Source organism: Mesocricetus auratus, unplaced genomic scaffold (genome assembly GCF_017639785.1).
Source record: "Mesocricetus auratus isolate SY011 unplaced genomic scaffold, BCM_Maur_2.0 Super-Scaffold_100020, whole genome shotgun sequence".
Classification (NCBI taxonomy): Eukaryota; Metazoa; Chordata; class Mammalia; order Rodentia; family Cricetidae; genus Mesocricetus; species Mesocricetus auratus.
In genome coordinates, this window is record NW_024429201.1 from 18,401,734 (window position 1) to 18,407,733 (window position 6,000).

General features: G+C 44.8%; 1 protein-coding gene across 7 annotated transcripts in view; it reads right to left on the reverse strand.

Moving 5' to 3' along the window:
• The window catches only part of Ccdc125 (coiled-coil domain containing 125), a 31,161-nt gene extending 25,417 nt beyond the window's left edge, over window positions 1–5,744 (reverse strand). For 3 of the 7 annotated variants that reach the window (XM_040729003.1, XM_040729002.1, XM_040729000.1), the window contains exon 1: window positions 5,075–5,515. The gene's annotated coding sequence lies outside the window, so the exon portion shown is untranslated. Of the gene's footprint in view, window positions 1–5,074; window positions 5,517–5,595 lie in introns of those variants that run through there. The other 4 variants (XM_040729006.1, XM_040729004.1, XM_040729005.1 and 1 more) reach the window with 4 other exon arrangements.
• Window positions 5,745–6,000: the final 256 nt, after the last annotated feature.

Below are 6,000 nucleotides of genomic sequence, written 5' to 3' on the forward strand. Positions count from 1 at the left end.
AAAATCGTGCCTCAAAACCCCCAAAAGAAAATAAAACAGGGGCTGGAGAGATGGCTCAGAGGTTAAGAGCACTGGCTGCTCTTCCAGAGGTCCTGAGTTCAATTCCCAGCAACCACATGGTGGCTCACAAACATCCATAATGAGATCTGGCGTCCTCTTCTGGCATGCAGGCATGCATGGAGGCAGGATACTGTATACATAATAAATAAATAAATCTTAAAAAAAAGAAAATAAAACAAATAAGCAAACAAATAAAAAGTAAAATGTCATCATAGCCAGCAGGGGATGCTGGCCTTCTGTGGACTAAGAGCTTTCTCAGACTGTTCCGATCTCACAAACACCCTGGAGCAAGACAATATTACTATGGTTAGCAGCTGACAAGGGGTGGAGCTAGGTCTTTGGAGACTCATGCCTGGTAACAAGTCTTCCAAAGCTGAGTACCATGGGATTCACAGTATACACAGTTTCCAGAACTTGTAGAACCGAAAATAAAAATCTAAAGCAGTTAATTAGGGGAACAATAAAAGCAGGTTTCTAGCTTCATTCTTTTGCAGTTTTTATAAAGCCACAACCCCTTTATAAAAAGGTATGGTTATGACCTTTAAAAGGACATCTGGGGAATGGGGGCTGCCGCTCGGTCAGCAGACTGCTTGCAAAGACTCCCAGCAAGCACTCCTTGAAACTGGTATAGTGGCACATGACACTCAGAAGGTAGAGGCAGGAGGATACAGAAGCTTAGAGCAGTACTGGAGAGACGGCTCAGTGGTTAAGAGCACTGATTGCCCTTCCAAGGGGCCTGGGTTCAATTCCCAGCACCCACATGACAGCAAGTAACTGTCTATAATAAAGTATTTTTACAAAAGTTTAAGGTCACCCTCTGACACACACAAGTTGGAGGCCAGCTGGAGATACATGAAACCTTGTGTGTTTTTGTTTTGTTTTAAATCTATTTTAACTTATTTATCAACGTAGACAGGGAATTATTTATTGAACCAAATAATAATGTCTTGGGAGACTGCATTTACTCCTACTATAGAGTGCTGACTGATAAATGCAATCTTGAGTCTTCACTAAAATGAGATTGACGGCTAGAACATTTGCCTAGACTATATGAAGCCTTGGGTTCAATCCCCAGAGGAAAAAGAAGGGGGGTGTGGTCAGGTCTAGGTGTGTAGCAAGAGAGAAGACAGAACTGATCAACTCAAGCGGAAAGGAGGTCTCTGAGAGAATAAATTGTGGATAACCTCAGAGTTAACAAGGCTTTCTGTTTTGTTTTGTTTTGTTTTCTGAGACAGGATCCTGTTAATAGTCTAGACTGACTTCAAATTTACTGTGTGGTACAGACTAGCTTCACACTTGCAATTCTCCTGACTCTGCTTCCTGAGTGCTACATCAACACACCCAGTGTGTATTAACATACCCAGTGTGCACCAACACACCCAGTGTGCACCAACACACCTCATGTGTATCAATACACCCAGTGTGCACCAATATACCTCGTGTGCACCAACACACTCAGTGTGCACCAACACACCCAGTGTGCACCAACACATCCAGTTTAAGAATTTATTGTGATTTTTGTTTTCTGAGACATGTTCTAGACTTCTATGCAGCCCAGGCTGACCTTGAACTTGTGGTCTTGTTGCCTCTGTCTCTTGAGTGCTGGATTTGCAATCATTCATTGCCATATCGAGTAAGATTCTTTTCTTTTTAAGACAGAGTCCTCTGGCTGGCCTGGGCACTTACTATGTAGCTCAGGTGGCCTTAAACTTTTGTTTGTTTGGTTGGTTGGTTGGTTGGTTGGTTTTGGTTTTTCGAGACAGGGTTTCTCTGTGGCTTTGGAGGCTGTCCTGGAACTCGCTTGGTAGTCCAGGCTGGCCTCGAACTCACAGAGATCCGCCTGCCTCTGCCTCCCAAGTGCTGGGATTAAAGGCGTGCGCCACCAACGCCCGGCTGGCCTTAAACTTTTGGCAAAACTTCTAGCTCTGCCCCGCTCAAGAACATCTGTTAATGTACCACATATATTATACATGGTGAGTTGTCTTGCCACTCAGTGCTGAATATAATGAGTTTTCCTATCTTCTAGCATCCTATTGTTTTGGTGGGGTTTTGTTTTGTTTTAACAAGGGGAATTGAACCCAAAGCCTTGTGCACGAAGGGTCAAGGCTTTGCCACTAGGCTACATCCCTCTCTAAAGCCCCACCCCTCCGCCAGGCAGGGTTTCTCTGGTTAGCTCTGGTCATCCTGGAACTCACTCTGTGGACCAGGCTTCTTTGATGTGCCTGCCTCTACCTCCTGAGTTCTGGAACTAAAGGTATATGCCACCACCTCCCGGCTCCAATGTTTCTTTCCAAAGGTAACTTTGATGGGTATTGGCTGTACAGTATTCAAATGTGTTAGGAAAAATCAAACTACTCTGGGGACACACTGCTTCTTAGAATCATGTTGTGTAATAATCTTTTTGCGCACTGTGAGGATGTGTCTTTGCCAAGGCGCCTTCTGATTGGTTTAATAAAGAGCTGAATGGCCAATAGCTAGACAGGACTTTCAGGCAGAGAGAGGAAAGGAGTAGATGAATCTTGGCTTGGGAGAGGCCCTAGAGGACATGGAGGGGAAGCAGGAAGTGCAAGATGGAAGGGAGGTAAAAGACAACAAGGTAAAACATAGATTAGTATAAATGGGTTAAGTCAGAAGAGCTGGTAGGACAAGCCTGCGCTACAGGCCAAGCTTTCGTAATTAACAATAAGTCATTTTTGTGTGTGTGTGTGAGCTGGTAGCCCAAAGAAAAATCCATCTACAGAATTACAAGCCTTCTAGTGAGTTTAGTGTGTTTGACATTAATCAGGGAGACAGCAGGGTGTGGACTAAAGTGCCATCTCAGGAGTCTGGGCTTGAGTTCATAACTGCTGATCTCTGATCTTGATTGAGACACTGGCTCCAAAGTGAGTCTAGGTGTAACGACTGGACATGGTCATCTGGAGCACCATGGATATGTCTGAGATCAGCTACAATAGTCAAATAGTTGAGTATTAAACCAACTTGGTGGTATATGACCAGGTATTCAAAAGACTGAGCAAGAAGGATTGCTTAACAGCATGTATTTGAGACCAAACTGGGCAATATAATAAGATCAAATCCCCCCTCCAGAAGGAAGGATTTTTGCACCAGTTTACCTACTTATTGAGTGAGGAGATTACATATAATTAAAAAAATTTTTTTCAAGACAGGATTTCTTTGTGTAGCTCTGGCTATCCTGGAACTTGATCTGTAGACCAGGCTGGCCTTGAATTCATAGAGTTCTACCTGACAGTGGAATGTCCTTCTATATGCTATGAACATGTGTTTCTCTTATTGGTTGATAAACAAAGCTGTTTATCAATGGACAGGCAGGATTTAGCCAGGTGAGAAATCCAAATAGGGATAGAGAAAGGTAGTAGCGGAGTAGGAGAGACAGCATGTAGCTGCTGAGAAAACAAGAGGCTCAGCATCACTGGGAAGCCAAGACCATGTGGAGATACACAGATTAATAGAAATGGGCTAATAATTAAGAGAGAGCTAGGCAATAAGAAGCCTGAGTCATAGGCCAAACAGCTTATAATTAATATAAGCCTCTGTGTGTTTATTTGGAATTAAACGGCTGCAGAACTAGGTGGAACAGAAACTTCATTCTACATCCACCTGCCTCTGCCTTCCAAGGGCTGGCTTTGATTTTTTTTAAGAGTTTTAAACCTCTATTTTTGTATTGGCATTTTGCAAAGTGTGTTCCATGGAACATTTCTCTACCCTATTAGTATTTCTAGAAATAAAAGGTTTTTCTTGATCTCATTGAGAAATGTTACATGATTTGCTCAAATAACACAGGCAGTGGGTATAGCCAGAACTACAAGACTCATCTGGTTCCCTGTCCAGGCTTCTGGACACAGCATAAATAGATTGCTAGCAATCTTCCTGATTTTCACTAAATAACTCTGAAAAGTAGTGACCTGCTAATTGCTAACTCCAAGAGTTAGCCTCACCCCTGAGTCTCTCCAAGTCTGCAGGAGATATGACGCTCTAACTTCAAACCAGGACACTGGGGCTCACTCCGGAATCTCTCCAAGTCTGCAGGAGATATGGCGCTCTAACTGCAAACCGTTTTTCAAGTTTTCAAGACTCACAAAGGTCTAACCAAATCATATCTTTTGCAATTTAATTTCCTGGTTGAATATCTGATGACTCCTGGGCTAAATTGACAACGCCACCCTACATATCGTCAGTACCTTTCACACAGATCTAATGATGTCCCTTTCTGGCCTTACGTCATTCCATGGCTCCCACTAGTTTAAAAGAGTGTGTCTCATTTACTCACACCTAACAAATGCCCCACGATATTTGTTGAAGAGAAATGAGAGAGGACAAATTCCAACGGGGAAAACATAGGCCAGCAGGATCTACCTCCACTAGTCTGACAGCCGCTTTAGCAAACAAGTTGATCAAACAGCTACCTACTTCCTGTCCTGCTTGGGAAAAAGCTAACATAAGCCCTCCTTAGCGAGCCAAGGCCCACTTCATTTTGCTGTGGAGCTTTATAGGCTAACTTTTAACTTTAGAATAACTTTAGATTTATAATAAATTTTAAAGACTTAGAGCTATACACCCTCCACTCAAATGTCTCTAAAGTTAGCACTAGGGAACATTTATCAAAAATTGAGACCAAAACACTGGTGCAAGTTCCTAACTAAACCACAGACTTCCGTGGATTTCCTGTTTTTGTCGAGAACTTTTGTTCCTTCCTTTTTGTTTCAGGATCAAAACCAGGATATTGCATGGCATTCGGTGTGTTGCTGCTCTATGGCTCAAAATTAATAAATAATAAGAAGAAACAGGAAACGAGGTTTTTGAAATCGGTATTCTCCAGTTGCAGACGAGGCCATTAATGGCTGGCTGTAGGGGAAAGGAGCCCGTTTGCTAATCAGACCACCACCTGCAGTTCCCACTGCTGCGCAGCGGGGCTCCGGACCCTTCCCACCGCGGGTTCCCAGTGTCCTGGCCTGACGAGGGCAATCTGCGCCTCCGTCCCAAGGATCGGACCTACCGCCCCTCCAGTGGCTCGCCCCGCACCGCCGCGCGTCCTCAGGCCACGTGACTGCACGACCACCGCCAGGGCCCGGGAAGGGTCCCCAGGTCCAGGTGGACCTGCAGCGCGCCACTCCTCCTGAGCCCAGTGTCCGTGCCTCCGTGCAACCGGATGTCAGCTGCCCTCTTCCAGCTTCAGCTCCAAAGCCGGATGGACAAATAAAAGCCTGAGATTTAGAGCCGACTAGGACACGGTGAGCGTTAATACACGCAAACTTAAATGGTCCTAACCGTGGGACTTTTGGAATCCACTAAGAGAAAAATGCGCCCGAGGTGAGGTTCCCGGGGAGAGGCAGACCTTGGGACGCAGGCTTTCAGCAGTTAGAAACCCCAGTTAGAAACCCAGAAGGCAGCTTGGGCCACTGGGAGTGCCCCAGTGTAGGCGCAGCAGGAGGGAATGCCTGGCGAGCACTGTGGCAAGACTGGTGTTCATTTCCTATCACACGCACTTCCATCCAACGTGCCGGACCAACTTCTTACCTTGCTAAAACGATCGTGTACCAATCTTCAGTGTCCACACCCCGTAATAACCGAAGGCTTTGCGGTTGTCAAACACTTTCCTAGGCTTAAAGATTACTCTGGGTTAGAACTAGAGATCAGATCCTTCTCCTGCAGTAACAAGCCTCTCATTTCTTTTCCAGAGTGTGTCAGTATTGCCCTTAGTTACTTAGGTATGCGGAAAGCCCGACTTAGCTTCTGGGGTTGGTTGCATTACCTGAATGAATTAGTGGACTACTTCTAGGGGTGGCTGTGTGAATTCAGAGCTCGCCCCCCCCTTTTTTTTTAAATATAAGTGACTGTCTGGCATAGTAATATATATTGTCAGTCAGGAGTTTGTGATAGTTAAAAAATCTGTAAGTATATGGCCACCAGAGAACTGATTTA